This window comes from Ostrinia nubilalis, chromosome 30, assembly GCF_963855985.1.
Source record: "Ostrinia nubilalis chromosome 30, ilOstNubi1.1, whole genome shotgun sequence".
In the NCBI taxonomy this organism is placed as follows: domain Eukaryota; kingdom Metazoa; phylum Arthropoda; class Insecta; order Lepidoptera; family Crambidae; genus Ostrinia; species Ostrinia nubilalis.
Window position 1 is genome coordinate 6,157,902 of NC_087117.1, and position 27,183 is coordinate 6,185,084.

The 27,183-nt window shown below is 39.9% G+C and overlaps 1 protein-coding gene across 1 annotated transcript in view; it reads right to left on the minus strand.

Moving 5' to 3' along the window:
- The window catches only part of LOC135085990 (protein hu-li tai shao), a 127,542-nt gene extending 103,790 nt beyond the window's left edge, over positions 1-23,752 (minus strand). Inside the window, exon 1 of the mRNA XM_063980777.1 lies at positions 23,439-23,752. The gene's annotated coding sequence lies outside the window, so the exon portion shown is untranslated. The remainder of the gene's footprint in view (positions 1-23,438) is intronic.
- Positions 23,753-27,183: the final 3,431 nt, after the last annotated feature.

Below are 27,183 nucleotides of genomic sequence, written 5' to 3' on the forward strand. Positions count from 1 at the left end.
TACGGGGAATAAAATATTTATCTTTTTGCCAAAAAAAGTTTAATAGAGTATTTAAACTTCTTAAAAAACAAATTATAAATACACTTGTGGTACCCGTCGTTGTTCCCGATTTCCATAACACAAGTGCTTTTGCTACATACTTTGGGATCGATCGGAGCAATGTACGCGTCTAATATGTATTTATTTATTTACTAGCTTTTGCCCGCGGTTTCACCCGCGTGAGATTTAGTTTGTCATAGATCGTCATAAATTATAGCCTATATTATGTTATTCTGGGTTATAAACAAATAATACTGTAAAGTTTCATCAAAATCCGTTCAGTAGTTTTTGCGTGAAAGAGTAACAAACATCCAGACATCCAAACTTTCGTATTTATAATATTAGTAGGATTATTTTTGTGGGATGTATTTAATCCATAATTTAGAAATGTTAATATTTGCATGCTACATATAATTGTAGCGAATTACGATAATGCACTTTATTTTATTTATCATAACATTTTTAATATACTGTAAATATTTGAATTTCTGAATGTGAGAAGAGTAAATGCTGAATCTATTAATGAATTGTGAATGTGTAGATGTACGGAGATTGGAGGCTCACAAAAATAAAACACTTTTTTTGCCACTAAGTGTACTTTTGTCTGCAACGCGTCTACGCACTCTAGAGTATGGCGGCTGACTAACATGTGTCACAGCGCGCGCAAACATGACGCGGCGACGGACCAATACCGGCACAGGAAGAAGACGCGCCGTGCGTGGAGTATCCCGATTGGTCAATAGCATTTCCCGCGCTACTTAAATTCGTCTTCTGCGCAGGTACATCGGTGAGCCTTATTAATTGTGTACTACTGTACCCAGGATCTACAGCTTGACCGCCAACCAACCAGTGAAGGTCAAGTTTGTTACGGGGAAAGTTAAGGGGGTTGGGAACGTCTGAAGTTCGCGTATTTGTCCCTAAGTCGCCTCTAAGATATCCACGGGAAGAGTGGGAGTGGTCCTTCTATCTCCTCCTCTCTTATGAAATGCTCTCATCATCATCATTTCAGCCACAGGACGTCCACTGCTGAACATAGGCCTCCCCCAATGATTTCCATAATGACCGGTTGGTAGCGGCCTGCATCCAGCGCCTTCCTGCTATCTTTATGAGCTGAAATATTACGTTGTAAATATTGATTGTCTTCTAGTGTATGTCTTGTTGGTTGTCCTATTAAATAAATAAAATAAATGAAATGCTCTATTTAGCTTAAATTCGCCATTAATACCAACGAAATGTTAAACAACGGTATCAACGTGCTACTTGTGTTATCAAAAACTCACACCGAGACTGCTGATAACGTATAAATAAATTGTACAAGACAAATAGGTTTCTTTACGATAATAAATGATAACCAATGCAACGGTATCTGTTCGGTAACCTTGGGATTGTTTGTATGACTTGTATGAGACTTCGGGCGTGGTCCTTAATGGACGAATGAGGGCTATCGTTTTAGCGCTCACCAGTTAGCGCCACTGTAGAGTAAGATCCTGTCACTTGCTAGTAGCGAAGACAGTGGCACCAACTGGTGAGCGCGAAAGTGGTAGGAGGACTATCGTATTTGCACTCATCAAGATGGCGCCACTGTAGAGTAAGGTCCTGTCAGGGGTGCCAACTGTTAAGTATAAAAACGATAGCCCTCATTGATTAAGCTTCGGCCATTTCAGCCACAGGACGTCCACTGCTGAACATAGGCCTCAACCATGACTTCCATTCCACATCGCACGGTTGGTAGAGGTAGCATAGCATCCAGCTCCTTCCTGCTACCTTTATGAGGTCGTCTTCAATTTTCATCTGGTAAATTAAATTTGAACTACCGACCCTCGAATCAGTAGTCTGATACTGACAATATAGCCGTATCTGTAAGTCTAGCGCTTAACTCACGTCAGTGCCTGAGGTTTGGGAGCGGCACGGGAGGGGTGACATTGACATATTATGACGTGACAGAGCATACAAAAGACAATGCCGGAAATTGGCGTCTTTTTTTTTCGCGCGGCCATCGACCAATCCTTGTTTTTTGATTACAAAATAGTGTAATAAACCAAACTTACTATGACATGTATACCTCTAAACTCAGTCTGAACTGAGTTACGAGCGTTAGAAGTTTGATGATTTACATACTAGATTTGCTTTTTGCGAGCAAGTTTTGTAAGAAATTGCAACAAAATAGTGACATTGTATGTGTAAACAAACAATACCATCCATTAAAGGCTCCAGACATCAGTGTGGAGCAGAATCAGCGCAATAAAAAATAGCGCAATATTTTGTTGCAATTTCTAACAAAACTTGCGCACAAAAAGCAAATCTAGTATGTAAATCATCAAACTTCTAATGCTCGTAACTCAGTTCAGACTGAGTTTAGAGGTATACATGTCATAGTAAGTTTGGTTTAATACACTATTTTGTAATCAAAAAACAAAGTTTGGTCGATGGCCGCGCGAAAATAAAAAGACGCCACCTTCCATACAAAATCTGTCATTGCCATTTCAAGTCTAGCGACCGTTTGATGTTAACAAAAACACTTAAAAAAGGCATGTCCTTTAGGGTAAAATAACAGGTCAAATGAAGCACCAAGTCCGGTTTTTCGACCTGGCAACCCTCCCGTCCCGCTCCCATACCTTAGACGCTGACTGATGCCCGTATTCACAAACATTACTATGAGATCTCACAGTGCGCGTGGACGCACAGGGCGACACACAAACCAATCACAGAGCTCTATTCAACGCTGTGCGTTCTGTTTGCTGCTTCACTTAAGCAAGCATCGCTTGAGTTATCCGCTAGACATATTAGACATTGTGCTCATACAATCCCACTCAAACGGCCATCACAATATAACCACTTGCGCCGTGGCGTCTTTCCGTTCTATACATAGCCAGAACGCACCCATAGGAAACTGCTCGTGTATATTTCGGAGTGCCTGTTTGTAAATCTGTGACTCCAAACTATACACGAATTTTGCGTACTGATCGTGTATAGTTCGGAGGAGCTTAGTAAAAAAAGTCATCTCCAAACTATACTCGATTAGTTTCTACTACACCACTTACACTTGACTAGAGTGTGTTTAGTTGATATTGATTTAGTAAAATTCAGTAAAATATGGAACTATATTTAAAATTACATTTATATGATATTATTACATAAAATATTATTATTTTACTGAATCTATAATAAATCTAGATTTTTAAAACTATTGTAAGTGGTTTTTTAAATTAAATTGATTAGGTAGATTTCAAATTAAATAACAATTTAATTAATATGAGAGAGAGTGAGAGAAGAAAGTTCAACGCGCATTAAATACAATATTATGCGAGACTTTAAATGCTAGGTTTGTATTGTCGGCCGTTTGGTGTAGTGGTTCGAAGTGGTAGCGGGTTCGATTCCCGCACAGTACAAACATTTGTGTGCATGAACATATTTGTTTGTATTGGACTGGGTGTTTTCTATGTATTAATAAGTATGTATTTACAAAAAAAAGTATTTAATTATGTTCATATCCGTTGTCTAGTACCCATAGTACAAGCTTTGCTTAGTTTGGGACTAGAAGCGCAGTGTAAAATGTCTAAGGATATTTATTTATTATTTATTTTATTTATTAACTTTTATCTCAAGAACAAAATCATTTTGACATATTTCCATACCTACAATTGGTGAAATATCAGCCCCAAAACAAATATCTTTTCTATGGCAGAATAAGAAACACCAAAAAATCCTTTATCAAAACAATGACACGTGTCGTAAGATGATTCAATGTTTAAAGTAGACACGCAGATATGAATTAATCTATCTATAAAATAAAAATGAATTGATGTTCGTTAGTCTGATTAAAACTCGAGAACGGCTGGGCCGATTGAGCTGATTTTGGTTTTAAAATGTTTGTCATAGTCCAGGGTAGGTCTAAACGGTGAGCAAATACGCGCGCGATATTGTTTTTCTGTAACAGACAAAATTCCACGCGAGCGAAGCCGCGGGCGGAAAGCTAGTATGTAATAGAAAGAGAGGTCAATAAGTCAAAATGACTAGCATGCAACTACTCGCGTATAAATTGTAATCACGCACTTATTACAATACATACATGATTAGTCCGTATGCGTACTGGCGATGTATATTTTGGAGGAAGATAATTGACCTAAGTCACTACAAAGTATACGCGAGCAGTACGCAGCGTATGCGTACTGGTCGTGTATAGTTTGGAGGAGCTTAGTAAAAAAAGTCATATCCAAACTATACTCGATTAGTTTCACACCCTTGCGTTCTGGCTATGTATAGAATGGAAAGACGCTGCGCCGTGACATCAACATCACTAGCAAATTGGTTGCAAGGTCGCCGGATGGTTGCGAAATAATTTGGATTGTCTGCAGTGGGGCATTCAGAGGTTTGCGGTTTGATTCTGGTTGAAGTTCCTCTTTTGTATTATGATATTACTAGCGGCCGCCAGCGACTTCGTACGCGTAGATCCCGTTTTACCCCCTTCATATCTTACACGGTTTAGATTTTTTTTATACAAAATTAAATGTTTTTTCCCGCTAACTTCAATTCCCGTGGGAATTTTGCAATATCCTGTTGTAACTAAGCTTTAAGTTTACGAAGGTACCTGCATGCCAAATTTAATGCGGTTTAGATTTTTTATACAAAAGGATTTTCCCGCTAATTCCCGTTCCCGAGGGAATTTCGGTAATTGCTTTCTTAGTGCACCTCTACGGTACCTAAGCTACGTCCCTTCCAAATTTCAAGTGCCTACGTTATTTATTAGATGCGCAATAGTTAAATTTGAAGAGCGCCGAGCGACTGTTAAAAACATAACCCTCCTTCTAGCGCAGTCGGGTAAAAAAAGCTATTCCACTAGCTAGAGTCTAGCTAGTGGAATAGCTTTTTTTACCCGACTGCCGATTGTCTAGCTGCTAGACAAACTCGGAAATCGAAGAAACTTCTACAGAACCTTAGTATTGCAGTTTTAAAAGGCATTTTTTTTTTAATCAAACTTGAGCATAGGGCATGATGGTATCTGGGATTCGAAAAACCGGTAGATTTTTTTATGTAAGACAAGGCAGGTATTTGATTTAAATAAAAAAATCACGGTGGTATGCGAGCCCCACTTAAATATTTATTTTATTCTGTTTTTAGTTGTTATAATCAGCTATCACAGTTCATGGAGATATGACAAATAGACCGACGGATAGTGGAGTCTTATGTTTCCGTTTTTATTTACCCTTTGGGTAGGGAACCCTAAAAAAGAAATAGTCCAAAGAAAAAGGCTCATTTGAACAAACTTTCCACACATGTCAAATATGTATGTATGTAGTTACTAGCTGTTGCCCGCGGCTTCACCCACGTGAAATTCAGTTTGTCACAGATCGTCATAAATTATAGCCTATATGTTAATCTGGGTTATAAACAATAATACTGTAAAGTTTCATCAAAATCCGTTCAATAGTTTTTGCGTGATAGGTAACAAACATCCACACAAACTTTCGCACATAATATTAGTAAAGATAAAATCGTAAGCCGTATATTTTAACCCTGTGAAGGCTAAGTTGGCCCAAGTAACCTCAGTTACAAACTATACATTGTTACATATCCTTTCCTTCACGCAACCATAATGGCTTCCAAAAACCCAGCGGTATTTTTTATCTCATTTTCGACCGCATCTCGTCCGACCGGTTGTGACCGGCGGGACGGGTCGAAAGAGACGGAGGATGGACGTTTACCACAATGTAGTTGGTGTCAGTATTTCACGCAAAGTTTAGTAAGTCATTTGGCTGCAAAAAGGTTTTTAAATACTGCGTTTACACGTCCAAGTATTACTTTACCACTACCACTGCTTCGGGACAATAAATGGGCCAGTGCTGAGAAAAAGCAGCGCAAGAAACTCCGTCACCATAATTTATTTAGACCAGGGATGGCGAACCAAAACAAAGTATATTTATTATTATGTAACTTCATTAAATACTTTTTTTTCTTCATTAAACGGAGCGAAGGACGTCCACTCACAAGGTGGACCGACGACCTGATAAGGTAGCAGGAAGGCGCTGGATGCAGGCCGCTACCAACCGTGTGATATGGAAGTCATTGGGGTAGGCCTATGTTCAGTAGTGGAAGTCCTATGGCTGAGATGATGATGAGACTAAGGCCCAGAACAGACGGTGAAACGCAACTGCAACGCGACCAGTTTCGCGACGCGTCATGTGTGGTCTCTCAACGGACGCTATGGCAGAAACTTAGATGCAACTCAAAAGTAACTAGCAGTTGCAGTTTCGTTGCAGCATTTTTAGGCCTCAGCCTCGAACTTAGCGGGCAGCGGCGCGGGAGCGTCGTCATTTTTTTTTATAAAATTTTTGCCCACAATAAATCGAGCGTTAGGAATAAATTTGAATCGAAATAAAATTGTCGCCGTTGTTCAGACATTTCGTTTGCGAATAAAAACAAATATCTCGACAACACAACCCCGAACACAACACTTCGCCGCTAAACGGAACTTGTTGCCGCTTGTTTCGAGAACGGGTCTGCGTTGCCCGCCCCGCTCCCGCGCCGCCGCCGCTCTCGCCCCGCTGCTCGCTAAACTCGAGGCTGAGGCCTTAAGCTTAAAATCTCAATTCAGAAACCGGCTGTTACTTGGTTAGTATCAACAAACCTACCGAGTATACTTTAACTGTGGTTTAACGGTCGATACGTTCAAATATCCCAGAACCGGTACGGGCTAATATTTGATATTAGCCTAGCACTAAGCCGCTAAGTTGATTTTAAGCCTCGTCATCATACGGGCATAAGTCGCAATACTAAACTGATAAAAGTCCTAAAATTATTTTTTATCCATTATAAAAAGTATTTTTTATCCACAACGAGAAGATTCTTGGCCGTATTTTCACCAAATAGGTTTTGTGGTAGGTATATTATGAGTGAAAAGTTTGAAGAGACAAACAGTTACTTTTGGATTTATCTAATAACTAACGGCCGCCCGCGATTTCGTACGCGTGGATCCCGTTTTTAGGGGTGGAGTTTCGTAAAATCCTTTCTTAGCGGATGCCTACGTCATAACATCTACATGCATGCCAAATTTCAGCCCGATCCGTCCAGTGGTTTGGGCTGTGCGTTGATAGATCACTATGTCAGTCAGTCAGTCACCTTTGAGTTAATATAATATTTGGACTACCTAATATTATAAAGCTGACGAGTTTGTTTGTTTTCTTGAGCAAGCTAATGTAGCACTAATCTCAGGATTACTCAGGAACTATGGTCCGATTTGAAAAAATATTATTGTGTTAGACAGCCCATTTATCGAGGAAGGCTTTAGGCTACATAACATCACCCTAAAGTCAATAGAGGCGGAGCAATAAAGAAAAATGTTGCAAAAACGGGATATATTCAAACTATTTTTCACGCGTACGAAGTCGCGGGCACAGCTAGTATTAATTTAAGTACTAGATTTATAATCAAGAAAATTTGTGACTGTGTCTCTGACAATAATACCTATTAACAATTTTTTTCTGTAGTCAAGTCTATAGCACATCAAACCCCACATTTTTATAGCACAATCGCCCCTATAACCACTAATTAAGGTTCACATTGTCAAGCTTGTCGTGCCGTCGGTACACCAAGTCGCATTCATCGAAACTCCTCAATCAGTAAACGATAAAATGAAACAAGCAAACAAGGGCACGGCTATCTTATCGTATCTTGGAAACACTTGGTATTGATAATGCAGTTAAGTTGGTGTTGAATTTAAACACCCATTTCACCCAGTTAAACTTATCCTGCTTGATAGATCGATAGTTCATTGATACAAAACATTTAGGTAGGTACTTATAGATCGTTTCATCCACGAAGACTCCTGTCTGTCTGTCACACGTTAAAGATATATTTTTTTTATTTGATGATGGCATAGAGCAAGGCTGCTCAACCTTTTGAAGAGTCGGGCCAAACGGTGGATTGAGTCGTTAACGACGGGCCACCTACATTTTTGACAGCTAACTTCAGAGAGATCTTAAAGTTTGTACTGTGCCCGGCGGGATTTTTTATTTGGTGCGTTTTTTTTTTCAAACTGTACATGCGCGGGCCACTTAAAATACTTCTGGGGGCCACACTGTGGCCCGCGGGCCTGGAGTTGAGCAGCCTTGGCATAGAGAATTAGAGATAGTTTGAGTCCCAGGAAAGGACATAGGGTTTTTATTATAAACTAGCTTTTGCCCGCGGCTTCACCCGCGTGAAGTTTAGTTTGTCACAGATCGTCATAAATTACATATAGCCTATGTGATATACTGGGTTATAATAAAAAATAATACTGTAGTTTCATCCGTTCAGTAGTTTTTGCGTGAAAGAGTAACAAACATCCAGACATCCATACAAATTGTGGAAATCCTTGGGGGAGGCCTTTGTCCAGCAGTGGACATCTTTCTGCTGAAACGAACAAACGAAGCGAATTTGGCAAAACATTCTATCAACACTACACTGTACACGAGTGGTTAACACTTCCTGCGGGTTCCCCACTGGGTTATTTATAGCAGGTTCGACGCCGGAAGAGCCAAGTAGGTAAATAGCACATGGTTTGTCCTTATTCGTTAATGGGTCTTGTGTAAAAGCTTTAAGATAATTGGGTGAAGATAGTAAAAGCGTGTTTGGTATGGAGAAATTGAAATGGGATCGTTTCCGTGATTTCTGTGAAATAGGGAAAATGCTGATTTGAGGAAGCGATTATTACATAGATATTGGTTACTTACCATGTGTTATATTTACGCCTTTAGACACAAATGTACAATCTATACTTTACTTAATAAAGCTAAAGAGTTTGTTTGCTTGAACGCGCTAATCTGAGAAACTACTTGGTCCGATGTGAAAAAATATTTTTGTGTTACAGCCAATAGGGACGGAGCAGTAAAGAAAAATGTTGCAAAAACTGGAAATATTATTCATTTCCACGAGTACGAAGTTGCGAGCACAGCTAGTTATTGGATACAAAGACACAATAAGACGGTCTTGTCGCTAGAAAACGTTCTCTTCCAGACAAAAAAGGGCCATATTCTGACTTTATAATAGGTCCGAAACGAACGCGAAGCTGCGAGCAAAAACTGTACATAATTTTTTTTACCCGACTTTGCCAGAAGGAGGGTTATATCCGCACATGTCCCACTATCCTGTCATCGTCTGGAATGCTTTACTCAACTAGTACAAATTACTGTATTACGACCAACTATGTCATATGGCCTTGTCAACAGAGTTGAATCCACTCCCACTCTTCCCGTGTCGTAAGAGGCGACTTAGGGACAAATATGTGAGCATCAGGCCTCCCCAAAACATGTCTGGCCAGCGTAGGGAGTGTAGACCAAATCCTCCATTTGCCTCTGGTAAATTAGAGACGGGACTATTCCCACCTCTCGTTCCCACCGCTGCAACTCCTGCCAGGATCTACAGCTTGACCGCCAATAACCCAACCAGTGAAGGTCAAGTTTGTCCCGGGGGAAAGTTGAACTGTCATTGGACCCACAACGAAATTAATCAGAAGAACATAGGAGGAGTTCGAAGTTAAGGTTCGACTTCCCTCCATTGCAAAGCGGATGAAAGGTGACAACAAAAGTTAAATAATAACCTTTAAGATATGCACCACGTGTATCGTGCTCCTGCAGTGGAGACTGACTGACTTGAAGATGATAACATTCTGTGATTATTTCAACTGGTGTTATGTATGTAGTTGGTTCTATTAAGGTTCTTGAGATATTGAGGTACAGCCCGTTGTGTCCCAATGGGTAGAATAGAGAACCCTAATTTACCAGCGTCGTGACCTTCCCCAGTAATCCCCACCGTGGGCCACGGCATATGCTGAGTGGGATCCCATTGCGATGGGCATCACTGTTGCGACAGGGTGGCACTGCTCAGTTCACTATTTATTTCCTTGTAATATTTATGTGCTATCTCTGTCTTTTTTTCCGTATACCTTCTTTGTCCTTAACTAAGTGATGTTCATCTTAATAAATGTTTGTTTCTTTCCCTAAAAGTGACGTAAATACACACAGTTTCATATCACGACGTGGGCGTATTTACTGGCAATGACGTGTTGCAATTGCAACGCGTAAAGGTCACACGTATAAACGGAAGTTCGTTTATCTGGATGACATAATCATAATAACCAGGTCATTCAGTCTCCACTGCAGGAGCACGACCCTCCAATGTACCAGAGGCAAATGGATTTGTTCTCCACGCCGGCCAGACGGGTTGGGAGGTCTGATGTTCGGATATTTGTACCTTAATCGCCTTTTCAGGCCTATGTTCAGCAGTGGACGTCCTATGGCTGAGATAATGATGATGATGATGAATCGCCTTTTACGAAATCCACAGAATCTATCATCAGGTCATTTAGTGTTCACTGTAGGAGTACGATTCTCTAATGTACCAGAATGGATTTGTCCTACATTCCCCACGCTGGCCAGACGGGTTGGGGAGGCCTGATGTTCGCATGTTTGTCCTTTAGTCGCCTTTTACAACATCCACAAGGACTGCCATCATAAGGTCATTCTGACTTCACTGCAGAAGAACCAGTCTCTCTAAACCAGAGGCAAATGTATTCGGCCTAAACTCCCCACGCTGGCCAGACGGGTTGGGGAGGCCTGATGTTCGCATGTTTGTTCCTTCTTAGTGTCCTTATGTGACATCTGCAGGGCTTATCATCAGGTCATTTAGTGTCCACTGCAGGAGTATGACCCTATAAAGTACAAGAGTGGATTTGTCCTACACTCCCCACGCTGGCCAGACGGGTTGGGGAGGCCTGATGTTCGCATGTTTGTTCCTTCTTAGTGTCCTTATGTGACATCTGCAGGGCTTATCATCAGGTCATTTAGTGTCCACTGCAGGAGTATGACCCTATAAAGTACAAGAGTGGATTTGTCCTACACTCCCCACGCTGGCCAGACGGGTTGGGGAGGCCTGATGTTCGCATGTTTGTCCTTTAGTTTAGTTCTAATTTACGAAAACAAATGGAGGATTTCACCTACATTGTAAGGCGGTTATCACACTGCGCCGCACTCCGCCGCGGAGCGCGTGATTTCATATAAAAAATCACGCGCGCGGACGCGTTGTCAGTGTGAAGTGCCGCGCGTGTTTTCCATACAAACTGAGGTACTTGCATACAATTATTAAATCTGTCATTTGCGGCGCAGTGTGATAACCGCCTAATGTGTCTCTTTTGATAAAAAAATATGTCTAAGTTTTGCTATAATGTAGAAAAATACGTGTAAAGAGCCATGAAAGGAATCACCAACATCTTGCGTTCCTTCTTCACAGCACTGGCCCATTTATTGTCCCGAAGCAGTGGTAAGGTTTAAGTAATACTTGTGGTAATACAGGGACGTGTGAAGGCGCTTTTTAAAAGCCTATTTTCAGAAAATAAAGACTTTAAATACATCATCATCATTTCAGCCATAGGTCGTCCACTGCTGAACATAGGCCTCCTCCAATTATTTCCACAATGGCCAGTTGGTGGCGGCCTGCATCCAGCGCCTTCCCGCTACCTTTCAGAGGTCGTCAGACCACCTTGTGGGTGACTTTAAATACAAACGTATAGAATTTGAATAAGCACAGCAAAGAACATAAGAAGTTACGGCACCGCTAGATTATGTCTAATGTGTAAGTATTAAAATATGACTCATGCGACTTTACCGGTTACTTCATGTTTTTTACAGCAAGAGTACGTACAGTCGACTGCATAACACTTTAATTGAAAAAACATCATAATCGAATTAGATTCTGTCTCACATCGGCAGTTATACTTTGATACCTAGTAATAAAAATACTTTTGTTACCTAAAATAATAATATAAGACGTGGGTAGGTAGGTAAAGTTTTACAAGTGAGTAAGTAGTTAGGTGCTCTGCCCATTGCTACTTCAGCTTGCTTATCCGTCGGGCTATGTCAGTAACTTTACTTCGATCAAAATATTCGGGTCCAACGTTAAATCCGTTCTGCTCTATGGGTGTGAAACGTGGAAGATCACCAAGGTTATCTCGCACCAGCTGCAGGTCTTCATCAACCGCTGCCTTCGCCGAATTCACGGCATATACTGGCCCGAAAAATCTCCAACGTCGAGCTATTGGAACGCTGCCACGAAATTCCGATCGACCAGCAGATCAAGCGCCGCAAGTGGAACTGGATTGGCCACACTCTCCGAAGGGACCCCGATCACATCCCTAAGCAGGCTCTGGATTGGAATCCCCAAGGAAAACGCAAACGTGGTCGACCCAGGCAAACTTGGCGGCGCACTGTAGCGGACGAGGCGAAGAAGATCGGCAAAACCTGGAGCGAGATCAAGCGAGAAGCTCAAGACCGAACGAGATGGAGGACTGTTGTGGACGCCCTCTGCCCCATCTAGGGGACATAGGACCATAAGTCAAGTCAAGTTACTTCGTTTGGGTATCTCTTAATTTTGATACGATTCCTTAACACCTTCGCTGCCAGTCCAAAAAAGGCAATCGACGAAAATTGAGAAAAAAGAAGAAAAAAAAAAAGAAAATTTTACTTGGCCTGGTAGGAAAGTGCAGTGTCGGACAACATTGACCGCGTTGGCGTTTAATGTGTTAAAGAAATACTGAGCATATTAACCTTCTTCATTAGCAATGAAAGACAAGTCTCTGCGAAGACCTTTTGTCCGCGACTGTACCCAGCAGTCGTTGCGTAAACAAAGTTCATTATAGCTTTGCCATTTCGCAGATTGTGAGACTGGCTGCGCTGATAAGCACTTGTGCCAGTGCAAGATATGCTATGTGGCTATTTTACGCCTCTGGAACAATGGTGAAAACTAGACGCGCTCAATCCTTGAATTTACCAGGTGGGACAACTGATTTGATATATATTTCGTGTAGTTAATACACTTTAATAGTAAAAACCATATAATTTGACACCACAGTGTCCACAATTCTCTATACTTTCTCTTAGCTCAAAATTTTGGCAAGTTTTATAGCTTAATACTTCACGATTAGATGATGCCAAATATTTTTAGTACAAAAATTACTGCTTCATGAAGCGCTCCATAGAGCCTAAAATAAAAATCATGAAATTATTCACTGTTTCCCATCACCAACGCGTCCCTACTTTGAACAGTATTCCATAAATCAGACGTTGCTATTTGCAGAAAATTTTGACCCACCTTGTACAAATTAAACAATGTTGCCTCTTTTAATTTTAAAGAACTCAACATAACTGAAAGTGACGAAGCATTTATTAGTTCAAATTACTTTACAAAAACACTTTATTTTTAAGAATAAGTAATAAACACTTTATTTTATTTTATTCAGGACTCGTGAGCGGTAATATTATAGCTCTCACTACCCCACAGCCCTATCCAAACCGGTTCATCCAAAGCTCATGATCGCAACGGTACTCCGTTCATAACGTAACTTACACCCTGATCGCTTGACCTGTCCATAACTATAGGATTACCATGGCTCATGGAGTTTATGCTATAGGGGCTCTTTTAAATAATATCTTTCTGAGAGCTTAATCGTCTAATTAGAAAGAACCTTGATCCCTGTTTCTTTTATTCGCGCTAGAGCGCTTGATTTCGACCGCCGATTTCATCATTATTTTTTAAAAGTTCTTATACAAGGCAAGGAAATTTTCGCAGAAAATGCGTCGCCCGATGCCTTTAGGCAATTAAGGGAAAAATAAGCGAACATCACTTCTAGCCAGTGCCAGTGTAGGAACTGGGGAGTGTTCAGTGTAGGTCAAAGCCTGCACATTTCATCATCATCATTACAGTCACAGGATGTCCACTACTGAACATAGGCTTCCACCAATGATTTCCACATCACTCGGTTGGTAGCGTCCTGCATTTGCCTCCAAGCAAATTAGAGCGGGTCGTGCTGCTGTAGTGAATACTAAATGACCTGATGAAGTCTACTAATAGACAAACACTGATTACCTACTGCAGTATGCCTCACGGTCTACGTCATAATACTGACTCAGTCGTACCCAGTACATCAACCTCTAAATGTGTGTAGAAAGAAATACGTGTTATTTGGAAACGCCTCATATCTGGATCGCTGCCAATCCACCGAGTGTATCGACAGAGTCCGTTTCTATTGATATTACGGGACTATTCCCACCTCTCGTTCCCACCGCTGCAACTCCTGTGTAGCCAGGATCTACAGCTTGACCGCCAATAACCCAACCAGTGAAGGTCAAGTTTGTCCCGGGGGAAAGTTAAACTGTCATTGGACCTAGAGCCCTTAAAACGAGGACAGCCGACCATAAATGAAATGGGAAAAGGCACAGAAGAAGCTCATTGTTGTTTTGGTAGTCTTGGAAGAATCCCGATAGAGACGCGAAATAATAGTTAATTAACTAGTAGCAGCTCTAGCGCAAGACGTCCACCCGCAAGGTGGACCGACGACCTCATAAAGGTAGCAGGAAGGCACTGGATGCAGGCCGCTGCCAACCAGTCATAGGCCTATATTCAGCAGTGGACGTCCTATGACTGAAATGATGATGATGAAATTAACGTAGTTCCACTGGGAAAATCGTTATATATTCGTGTATAAATTGGAAATATCAACAAATGCAATCGCATTTCTAATCGCGACTAGATCATATCGAATATCGACATCCTGCCGATCGCATTTGTGCCGACAATCGATAAGACACGAATACCGACCGATATTAGGGTTGCTAAAGCCCGGTCTGTGAGCACGTAGAATTTTGTCCAATGATCCCAAGCTACCCATCCTTATCAAAATCCCAGTAATTATGTCGCTGTCGCGCTCGCACACTCACAGTCGCGACAGCAATATAATTACGCGCGTGCGATAAGGATGGATAGCTTGGGGTCATTGTACAAAATTCTACGTGCTCACAGACCAGACTATATTGTTCAATAATAATAATCGGCTAGTTTCCTAAAAAACCGTCGGTCGTTAGATTATTTTTATCAAAAAATATTGGACACGTTTGGTTATGGTGCGTTGAACTTCCGCGTGACGTCACGCCGTGCTTTTTTGCAACGTAGTAACGTCACGAGTCGCCCTACCTTAATTTTTTTCTTTTGTCATTTAACAGGGATACAAATAATTACAAATTACGTTCCTACTTCGTTAATTCAATATAAGGCCCGGTTTCAACCAGAGCAGAGAAGAAGCAGACCCGTACTTCCCAGATGGGAAGTGGAAATAATGAATCTGATTGGTTATTCAAAACACTTATATATGCTCCGCTCCGCTCCGTTCTGCTCCGCCTTAGTGGAAACAGGGACTAAGGCAACCCTAACAGCTCAGTCTTTCATTGAGCGAACTCGGGGATCGAAACGGTGCGATGACGTCACTTGGCGGGAGGCCAGCTGAGATCATAGAGTTCGTAATTGCAATTCATAATTTTATTTCTAATGCAGTTTCGCCTTAGATGAAGTGATATTGTGCCGATTCAATTTTGAAGTTAGCTTTTCTACGTTGTTTTGTAGTTCATACTAGCAGACTTATCAACTCGGAAATGATCAGTCAATATCTTTTTTTTAATCCACAACGAGGAAGCTCTTGGCCTGTATCTCACCTGATGGTAAGTGACGATCAGGCCGAAGGTGGAAGCGAGCTTCACCCGGAATCCTCAACCACGGAGGAACTGGCTATCTTACCTCTAACTGCCGGAACACAATAATGCTGTTAACATTGTTGTTATGGGGACAGACTTAGGTAAGATGGTGGTAGCTAGCCAGGCGGACTTAGAACAAGGCCTACCACCAACAAAACCGAACAGAAAAATCTGCCCCTACTGGGAATCAAACCCGGGACCTCTGCGTCTGAAGCAGGTGGTCTTACCACTAGACCACAGAGGTGGTTAACATCATAGCACATATCAACATATCTGTCAATATTAAGTCAGTTCAAACTTCAAATGCTTCCTACATCACCCGTAGCCAACAAACCCGCACGGAACACGTCATATCTTGTCCCTGGCAGGGATCCAAGTTGCTTTATTATGGGGCAGACTGGACAAAAGGAGGATCGCTCTGGAGATATGTCGCCTTGGTACTTTTGGCGTGCGATATTCCAGGAATGGCTTTTGCAAGAGATTCTGAAGTATTTTTGAAGTTCCAGAATAGGGGATCGGCAATACCTATTTATTTACACTTCGAACTCCTATTTTCTTCTGATTAATTCGTTGCGGGTCCAACGACAGTTTAACTTTCCTCGGGACAAACTTGACTTCACTGGTTGGGTTTTTATTGGCGGTCAAGCTGTACCTCCTGGCTACACATGTCGCCCTGGTAATTTTGGCATGTGTAATTCCAGGAATGACTTTTGCAAGAGATTCTGTAGTATTTTTGAACCTTAGGGGCAGATTTTTCAATCGTCGGATAACTTTTAACTGGAGAATAGCCGAGGGAAATTTCCCTGCTTCTCTTAAATTGGCTAAAGTCTCTCCAATACATAAATCCGGGCCTACAAGTGATCCAAATAATTATCGCCCAATTTCTGTATTACCAGTGATGTCAAAAATTCTTGAAAGAATGATTTTTACTCGTTTGGATGATTACCTGTCCTCCCTGGGTTTCTTTTCTGAATTTCAATATGGCTTTAGACCCAATTCAAACACATTAGCAGCTACCTTAGATTTAATTACTGATATAAAAACCAATATAGACAATAAAAAGATTGCATTGGGCGTGTTTATTGACCTAAAAAAGGCTTTTGACACTGTTAGCCACAATCTTTTAATTCGGAAACTTGAAAAGCTTGGGATCACCGGTTCGGCTCTACTAATGCTCAAATCGTATCTTAGTGATAGACACCAAATTACTAGGATTCATGATAATCAAAGTAGCGCGAAACCAATTACCTGTGGAGTACCGCAGGGGTCAATTCTTGGGCCACTACTTTTCCTCATATACATCAACAATATCACCGAAACCAAAGTTCATGGAAGGTTGACTCTGTACGCAGATGACACCTGTTTCTTCTATTTTGGAAATTCCCTAGACGAAATTATGGATAAAGCACAAGAAGATTTGAATACTATTTACAACTGGTTCCAATATAATTTATTAACGATAAATGCTTCTAAAACATGTTATTGTATTTTTAAACCTAAAAACAAAAAAGTCGTAAATAATTTTAAACTAACTATAGATGGGGAACCAATATCTGAAAAAAAAGAGGAGAAGTATCTTGGCCTAAGGATTGACAACCACCTTATGTGGACTTCGCAGATCGATTACGTTAGGGCAAAGCTCACCTCGTTTCTTGGTATTATAAGACATAATGTAAACTGCTTTCCACGTAAAGTTCGATATATGCTTTATAATTCATTTGTAAAATCTCATCTTATTTACCTGGTGGAGCTATGGGGAACGGCATCTAATTCGAAGTTAAAAAGCCTACAAATCCTGCAGAACAAAATAATTAAGTGTCTATTTAACTTTCATTATCGAACAAATACTGACAAAATTTACAAAGAAACCAAACTTATGAACATAAGCCAACTATATCGATTCCAAACACTCATACTCATCTACAAAATCCTACATAAAAAAATACATTCTAAAATAAAACTAAAAATCAATCATGAAACTCCAAAATACAGTCAACGAAGACCCAAAAAATTCTTCCTGATACCGGGCTCAAGAACAAATTACGGTCGGAAGGTTTTGACCTCTGAAGGAGCACTACTATTTAATAAATTGCCCGACCTTATAAAAAAATCAGAATCATTAAACGTTTTCAAACATAGACTCAGGGACCATATTTTGGAGGATGCACTCACGCTAAGACCGGTATAATAATATCAGGTGTTGAAGTATGAAATTGCCGTTTTGGAGAGTGAGTATTACAAAAAATCATTTCTTACAAACTTTATTACGAAAAAAATTTTTTTTTTTTTTTTGAGAAAACAGAAACCAAATTTTATAAAGTTTTATCTTTAAAGAATGTTTTGTGATTATGTTTAACTTTCAATAAATTTAAAATATAGATATCTTAGGAAAAAAAAAACTAATGAATATTGAACAAAAATAAAGATGGCAATTTCATACTTTTACCCCCCTTTAGTGTCTTAATAAAACATCTATTTAAATATTTAAAAATTAAGCTCTTTAAAAAGTAAAACAAACTAACATAAATTATATTTAGAAAAATTCATGTACGTCCTTTTGCGGGAATGGCCTTCCAAATCACGCTAGCCGGTCGACGTCGGCTCCTGCGCAGTCAGAGCGCCAGTCGCCGCCTGGCAGCCGCGCGCATTGTATGTATGTACAGTAATGTACAACTTAGTTTTATTCACAGTAATGTCAACCTAGAAAACTGAGTGTAAACGTATGTACAACAAAGTTCAAGTAAGTACAGGTTTGTTAGGACGGTTCCCGCAGAAGTACATCTGCTTGTTCTGGCTATTGGACAACTTGTAAATTATCTACCTACATAAAATTTGTTAATTTCTCATGTAAGTGACTGTAATGTTTTTAATGAGAAATAAATGTTCTTTAAACCTGAATAAGTTTGGCACATTGACAGTTTCAGTATGGGAAATATGTCAAAATGGCAAGTTTATTCTTCAGTTAAAAGATATCTGACGATTAAAAAATCTGCCCTAAGCATTCTTCTTACACACTAGAGTATCTACTTTAACTAATCCTTTCATATACATATCCATCGATACTAATTAATTGACATGTTAAAGCAGATAGAGTTACTTTGTCCGTCTGTACCCTTTCACAGTTAAAACACTGAACCGATTTTGATGAAATTTGGTATCGCAGATTAAATGTAGGATAGTGTTTTCCCAGTCACTAAAAGGGAAATACGGGAAGTCTTTCAGAAAGATATTTTTGTTAATGAAACTTTTTGTGACAATCCACGAAGGCAAAGTAACTTACGCCCGTATTCACAAACATTACTATGAGGTCTCACAGCGCGTGGACGCACAGGGTGACACACGAACCAATCACAAAGCTCTATTCAACGCTGTGCGTCGATTTGCCGATTCACTTAAGTGATGCTTGCTCAAGCAAGCATCGTTTGTGAATACGGGCGTAATAAATAATAATCATAATATTACGTAGTACTTCGTAACATTCAGTAATACAAAATGCCATACATAAAATAAAGACAGTTTTATATTTATAGCCTTCTTATGAGCATAAAAGCACGCACAAAAAATACTCCAATACAACGTAATGTCTGCTAATGCTCTTGATAACCCTGGCAATCATTTGATGATGTAATATGTACAGTCAAGAGCACATTAAACTATAAAATATTGTGAAAAGTCGCTCTTATTATTAATTGCAGAAGATACAAGTGTTTTGCTTAACAGGGCATCTGTACAAGTAATATTAGGCAGGTCATCGAACAGCGTAGCATTATTATAGCATTAAATGTACTTATTTTAGAAATATGTGGATATAGAAGCGTAGATTTAGCCTAGGCGTAGTACCGACTTTTAGTTGGCCGATAGTTGAGTCGGGCTGTTAATCAGTATGGAGATGTATGAAAGTGCGCACATTACACCGATTGATTCTTCATACAAACTAGAATAGTCATCGGTTGCCTAACGTCCTGTGATGCGTGCGTGCCTTATTCTGTGGCTCGACTTTCGCCTGGCGCGGCAGCCAAATAAAAAGCCTAACAAAAGCCGGACAGGCCGGACATCGGTTATTTTGGCCGGACACGCAATCAAAAAGCCTAACTATGTCCGGCTTTATCCGGACGCCTGGCAACCCTATATGCGCCTAGGCTGGGGAAAGAAAAAAGAAAGTCATGGCGTCTATGGCATGGGAAAAGTTAGTCCCTGAGAGATGTAGGTAGGATATTCCGATTAGCAACTCCTGTGTAGCCAGGATCTGGCCAAAACCCAACCAGTGAAGGTCAAGTTTGTTCCGGTGGAAAATTAAACTGCCATTGGACCCGCAACGAAGTTAATCAGAAGAACATAGGAGGAGTTCGAAGTTAAGGACAAGGTTGACAAGTGACAAACAAGGGTTTTGAGCCTTTAACCATTAGTAACCTTCAAAAAAGATTATATTGAAGAGAGAGACGCAGGCCGCTACCAATCGATTAACATGGAAAGCATTGGGGGAGGCCTATGTTCAGCAGTGGACGTCCTATGGCTGAAATGATGATGATATTGAAGAGTAGAGGTAGAATGTAAAATGCGTAGACCTCGCCTGACTCACGTGTCCCAGTCAGTATCCACTAAGGATGGACCAAGCGCATTCAAATTATAATAATGCATTGTCTGGCATATAACTGACTTAATAACATTCGCGTAGTGAATACAAATAACGTAACTTACGACTGGGGTCGCCATGATTTGGGTTTCTGCAAACTTCCCAATTTATAAGTGTTTTAAAGTTTTTTAGAATTTTCTTACTAAGAATACTAAATAGGCTCTAAATTAAAAAGATCTGTAAAGAGTCTGACAAAACTCCGACGGGGGCGAGTGGCGACTCGTATATTAATCAAAATTACCTGTAATAGTCGGTTATTCCGATACTTTGAGACTATCAGTGTCTTACCATTGTCGTATCAGATCGTTATCCATGAAGCAGTGGTAGGGTTAAAACAGGGACGTGTAAAAGAGCTTTTTAAAAACCTAATTTGCAAAAATGAGTATTATGAATGTGTGACAATCAACTAATATTTAGCCGTGACTTCACCAGCGCGAATGTCGGTCTGTCAAGTACTCACTATTATTCTGTGGTCTAAGATGCTAGGGAGTCCCACATTCAAATACCGGCATAAAAACTATTCTATTCTTTTTTCTGTGTTTCTAACATCTCCATAGCCATAGGTACCAAAGTTAACAGAAAAGCAGAGTCACTTTAAAATTTAAATAGTAGTGGATGGATAGTAAAAAGAAGCTACTTTATTCTAATTTTATTTGTTTTTAGTTGTTTCTTACGTAGCATGTCCCGATTCACAACCTATAACTGGTAACACTAAGAAATGTACGCAGAAAGCCGAGTTTTAAAAGGCGACCACGAAACAATGGTAACATATCGCATAAGTAAACGTAAGGTGAACTTATTGTACACTGGCCTTACGTACTTGTGACAGCCTTTTCCCTGTGATCCTGATTTTGGCACGCGTACGGTTAGCCCCAATTGCGCTAAAAATTGTCAACTGCAACGCGATTGGACTACGAACGAAAATCAGCTTTTTGACAAATCCGTGTCGCGGTATCGTTTTGACAGCTAGTTCAATACGTACTTGTTTGTAATAGGCACGGTAATTAGGGGCGATTTGGCAAAAATTTACATGTACATACAGCCTGTTGTACTGTTGTCCGTCTGTACAGTTAGTTTACAGTAAATCTGGACTTTTAACAAGTGGGTGAACTGAGTGAACTTTCTTATTGCGGTATGCGGCGACATTTGAGTAATTAAATTGGGTAGAGAATGTTAAAGGGCAAACCAGTAAATGTAAATTAGCATGAACTTAAAACGAAACTGTTGTTTTATAAAATCAGAAAATCTAATATTTCTTTGAAACTAAGCCAAAACAACTACTAGTTTCTTCATAAATTTTATACATAATAGTAAATATCCTTGGACATTTTTACACTGCGCCGCTAGTCCCAAATTAAGCAAAGCTTGTACTATGGGTACTAGACAACGGATATAGTCATACTTAAATACTTTTTTTTTTGTAAATACATACATATTATACATAGAAACACCCAGACCCGTCACAGAAATTAAAATTCATCATTTCAATTTCTGCCCGACCGGGAATCGAACCCGGGACCTCTCGGCATAGTAGTCCGTTCTGAACCACTACACCAAACGGCCGAGTAATATCTAACGATTGAACTAATAAAACATGGATGTCCGCTTCTAAGGGAAAATAAAAGGGAAAAAATATGCATAGCATACCTACATCTGAACAGCACATAAAATTACAAGGTACTACATTTTGAACCAGATGTGTGCATCTGAAACTTTGTAGTATGAAAATTGTTTTCATTAGAGACATCCACTCAACTTAGATAATTATCTTATCAGAAATATGTTAAAGTGGCTTTAATTCTTATAAGAAAACATTAATTACCTACCTAATTAATTATTATATAGGTATCTGTAGAAGTTATCTACCTAGAACACTACCTAAATAATAATAAATGAAAAAATAGACAATCTATCTCCAAAACAAAATAATCGTCAAAAAATACAATAATTTTCCAGTCCAAAACCGAAACTTTAAAAAACCATCAACGTATCATAAAAGGCTAATAAAACCAGTTTCCGTTACACCATAAATGAGAAGTAGCTCTTAGTTTTTACGCAGACCGAATCCAGTGGGCATTTTTTGCACCATACACTGCTGTTAACAGTTTTTTGTGAATAAACGTCTACAATCAGTGCTATTGTGTACGAGACGAAGTTCGTTGATTTTTGTACGGTAGATCATTGTCAGTTGTCATTTTAAATTGTTACGTGCTTTATACTCGGTGTATTATAGTATACTGCAAGCTCATAACTTGAGAAATTACCTAAAGAGAATAATTAACCACTACCATATATTATTATAGCACGAAATAAATTAATTTCTGTCCGTCATTACGTACGGTCCATACGATAAATTGGATTTAACGTTTTGTAGATAAAAAGTTTGTTATAATTAAAAGCGATTAATTACTGAGTAATTGATTATTATTAATAATTTATTACTCAATAAATAACCAACTTTATTGTTGTTTTAACAGCGCATTAATAATTTTCATTATGTAAGCCAGATAATAGTGTTTAAATATTATTATCACTTGTTCATAATTTTAATAAGCATAATTGCTTAACAAAAGCGAAAAAAACTGAAGAATTAGTTTAAGATTTAGTAATTTAAACTTTTATCGAAAATCCAACTCGAAAAGTGGTGCTATCAAATCAGAATCAGTACAAATTCAACCAATTAAAATCCGACCGAATTAAATACACCTATCATTATCCGAGGTTACGTTGTAATAAAGACGTAGCTCACTCAGCCGGATTACACGGTCAGCGGTGTCCGCCCGGCGGTATGAATGACATCATCTTTTTATTGAGTACATGATAACATGGTACATATTTAATTGAACACGGCGAGATACGCCCAAAATCTTACAGTATTACGTACGAAAATAGATTAGACAACTTCAAAGACGATGTAGTTGTAACAAATTGGATGTTTGGACGAAAATTATGTCTTGGTAGAGATTTGTAAGTGAAAAATACAGTTTTTACGGCTATAATAGCGTAGAAAACACACAGCGGTGAAGCCAATGTCTTAAATAAGACCGACTCGCCCGCGCTGTAATAGCCGCGACAAAAAACGACCCCGATACCGAAGACACACCCTACATTTATGTGTTCCACGGAAAAACTCGTTTCATACGAAAACCGCTGCAAACCAATTGGAAATGTAAACAGATTCGAACGAAAGAAAGCTAATTGCACGCAATACGCACCGGCAATCGGGTCTGGAGGGCAGCAGACGTCGATTTTTTTCTCAGTCACTTCACACACACTTCTCACTAGAATAGAAGCTATGTAACGCACTAAGCACTTAAACGACGCAACATCATACAAAATACACGCACTGAATGATCCTCTTTATATTTTAATGCACTAGCACCAACGACATTACGCGCAAACGCGTTTTGTAACTCAATTTCGTTCGTAAAAAAGAATACGATTTGCACGCCACCGGAGTAGATCGATGGTCGGCGCGAGCTTCGCTTTTTCGCCGCGGCGTCGCTGCTGTCAAGTGGTGACACTTTTTTATGCAGATGGCGCTGCAGGCGTTAATGTTGCTATACCTTTGGTTGTCAATTACCCCATTATAATCGTCGTTTATTCTGTTTATTTTATTTGGACTGATGACCAAACCAAATGTTTTAAGGTAATCTTTTAAAACTGAAGGACAAATTCCTGTCAAAAATTGTATTTAGTGTATTTGTAACCAGACGTACATAATTACAAACGAGATAAGTTCAGTACAGTACCTTGAAAACATTATTGCCCGATCGCGAACGTCGGTGCCCGATCGCGAACGTCTGTCTGCGACCGACGCGGACGAGCCTGAGTCCCGATTACGGTAATTTTTAACGTCTCCAATCCAGACACGCTTCTCGATTCTGCGATACGATTGGTCGTTCAACAGCATACGTCAGCTGTTTTGACCAATCGTATCGCAGAATCGATGAAGCGCGTCTGGATTGGAAACGTTAAAAGTTACCGTAATCGGGGCTCTGGTGCAAGAAATGATTTTTTCCTGGCGGCTTGGTGACTGGAATTGAACCGCCACCGGTGCAGACTGAGAAGATGGTGAATTGTCTGCACGTGAAAAAAGAGGTTGTCCGGCTTGCAGAAATTTATAAAAGTTACCGTTCCTTGTATGAAATTAAAAAATGTAAATAAAACAGCTCCCTCTCAATTGACACAATTTATTTTATCTCGTAAGCTCCTGTACAGTTAACAATTACGATATTATAACTACTGTAATAGATAGTGCCAACCTCAAGGGATTCAGGGTCGTTAATTAGGTTCGGTTTGGTGAATATTATTGCCACTACAAATTTCTTAAAACTCAGCCTAAATATTAAAAGACTCTACTAGTTAAGATAACTGCGCGATGTCAGGTCGGAAAGACTCCTACTTGAAGGATGGAAAAGTGGGTACCTTGGAAGCCATGCGGTTATAAGCCGTTACCCTGAACGTTCCTCTCTTCTTCCGGGGTCCAACGGGTCTCGCACACTTTTAGGCTACAAGCAGCGTCCTCCACGGCCTCAAGCGCGCAGTGCCAGATGAAGCTCTTGCATCTCCTCGACAGGAAAGCGTTCAAACTCTTGCAGAGACAGAGGTTTGATGACAAGGAGGAAATGCGAAGAGATCAGCAGTTTAGAAAGGAGAAATAATTCATACGAAATGAAGAGAAATTAAAATATATGAAATATCATCAAAACATTATGTTTAAATTATAAAATCACGCATCTGAAACGAAAAATACGAGTGTCAGCATCACAATATGTGGAACGTGGCATTAGGTTATGAAAAAAACCCGCAATGGAAAACAAATACTTACGAAGACTGTTCGCTAATGAGGATCAGTACTGTTGTAGAAAATTCAATAAAACTAGTATCTACGTTAATCTTTAAGACATAAGAAAGATATATCTTTTTGAATTATCCAAATCGGACCATTAGTTACGAAGATATTAAGTAATAAACATAGGCCGTTTTTGCCGCTAAAAGTCAACGTACGCAGGGCCGCGTGACGTCACTATATCCGAATCGAGCGCAGCCGGCGTACTATTGGGATGGAAAATATTTTTTTCCAGCTAAACTATCAGTTTTAGAAAAAAACTTTTAATAACATTTATTCATCAAAAGAAAGTAAACTATCGACCAGTAATTTTTTTTTTTAAATTGTGAAAAATAAGTATCGCTATGTCCAAAAACCACATTTTCATAGGATTCGATGCAATGCGGAGACGCGGTTGGGGTGAGTGTAACTTAATGATTGTTTGTATTGAACATAATAATACATAATATGATGCTAATACCCAGTTTCTGGCCTGGGGGGGGGGGATAAGTCATACCCAGCTTATAGCCTGGGGGGAGGGGCAAGCAAGCCTTACCCAGTTTCTGGCCTGGGGGGGGGGGGGGGTAAGTCATACCCAGCTTCTGGCCGAGGGGGAGTCATACCTAGCTTATGCTTATGGACTGGGGGTCAAGTCATAACCAGTTTCTATGGGCTGGGGGGAGGGGCTAGCCTTACCCAGCTTCTGGCCTGGGGGGAGGTAGAGGTCAAGTCATACCCAGTTTCGGGCCTGGGGGGGGGGGGTAAATCATACCCAACTTCCGGCCGAGGGGGAAGTCATGCCCAGCTTATGACCTGGGGAGAGGAGGGGGGCGGGGGAGTCATACCCAGCTTCTAGGCTAAGATTAAATAGATTTCCAGGAGGGAGCAGCTGGCCCGCCCATGGGAACGGCGAATATCTTTCTTTCTTTCTTTTAGTTAGGTTTAACGTAGGTGTAGCGTTCCATTGAATCGTATGAGCGTATGGATTTTTTGCGTTATTTTTCACAATTTCTATTTTCAAAAATTACCTATCGATAGCTTACTTTATTCTGATGAATAAATATCATTACAAGTTTTTCTCTAAAACTGATAGTTTGGCTAGAAAAAAATATTTTCTATCCACGCGGTACGCCGGCAGCGTTCGGATCGGATATAGTGACGTCATCGTCCTCGCGCCGGGCGGTCAGTGAACTTTTTTAGTAATTTGGCCATAACTTCGTCAATTTTTGTCGTAGAACAAAAATTTTTGGACTGTGTATTAAGGATTTCTTAGCCCTATAAATCTGCATTCACAGTTAAAAATCGAAATGATCCTCATTTGAGCTTCACTCGCAGTCTTCAGCAACCCAATACCCTCATCCGAATAGGATTTAGGGAATTTCTGAAAGAAACGATCACATGAAATACCACGTACTGGAATACGAAAAATATCAATCACGAAAAATAAATAAATTCTCCGACGGGAACTTACCTCATGTGTGTTTATTTTTAAAATATATTAAGAAATTATCGTGGATGCATTCTGCATCACACGATTTGAAACACAGGGGACTACATCCCCAAAAATAATAAAATTGCGGTTGCGCAAGATCGACCAAAATTCCAAAGTGATTTGACAGCTCAACTGACAGCCGCGAGTCATAGAGATCGCAAGACGTTTCGTTTCGCCGCTTAGAAAAGCAAACACCAATAAAAACCATGATGAAAACAACTTCCAGAACACTGAAAATATTCCATTAAAAAATAGAATAATCTAAATAAAAACATTAGGAAATGTTTCAATAAAATATATTTCGATTAACTGAGCAAAAAGCGCCATCTATTGCAAACCTTCTTCAATCAAACTTCCAAATCGGCCAATAGATGTCGCTAGTGGTATCCAAAATCAGAATATCGAGTAAGAAAATAAATTTGTGAAAAACAGCAAACGGCAACGTTACACTGGGCTTCGCTCGGCCTCGTCGGCACGCGCATCGACGATCGCCAAACGGCTAGAGTACCTTCTGTACTTACCACTCTGCCCATTGAAGCTGGAAAAGCTCTTCAAGCTACCAGTGCGCGTCCCTTCAAAAATAAACAAAGAAAAAATAATAATTATTGGATTTAAAGTTTTTTACGAGTTCTCGTAA